The sequence below is a fragment of the Chinchilla lanigera genome, unplaced genomic scaffold (assembly GCF_000276665.1).
Source record: "Chinchilla lanigera isolate Chin_1 unplaced genomic scaffold, ChiLan1.0 scaffold00070, whole genome shotgun sequence".
NCBI lineage: Eukaryota > Metazoa > Chordata > Mammalia > Rodentia > Chinchillidae > Chinchilla > Chinchilla lanigera.
Genome location: NW_004955471.1, coordinates 1,304,806 through 1,305,232, shown reverse-complemented (window position 1 = coordinate 1,305,232; position 427 = coordinate 1,304,806).

The window sequence follows — 427 nt, the reverse complement described above, 5'->3', positions numbered from 1 at the left end:
CCTTGGAGGTGATACTTCACTTCTGCCCAGGCACAGGATTTGACAGCTCTTGATAGACAAGGCACCATTTATCCAGGAGACAGATAACTACTTCAGCTCAGTCACAGGGAAACTGCCATGGAATCCCTGGGACAGGAAACCCTGAGGGGCAGAGCCTGGGAGTTGCAGACAGACTAAATTTGAACTTGCCAAATGCCTAAGTATCAAGCTCTGCATGTGTTTGTGTATCTTCTTTTGTAAAGTGACTGCTCAAGTTTGACCTCTAACCAAATGATCTGTTTTTTTTTTTTTTTTTTTTTTTTTCTCTGGTACCGGGAACCGAACTCACGACGTTGCGCTTGCCAGGCAGGTGCTTTGCCGGTGAGCTAAATCCCCAGCCCCTTGAATGATCTGTTTTTATTTGGTTTTGTTTCAATAATGCTCAAGA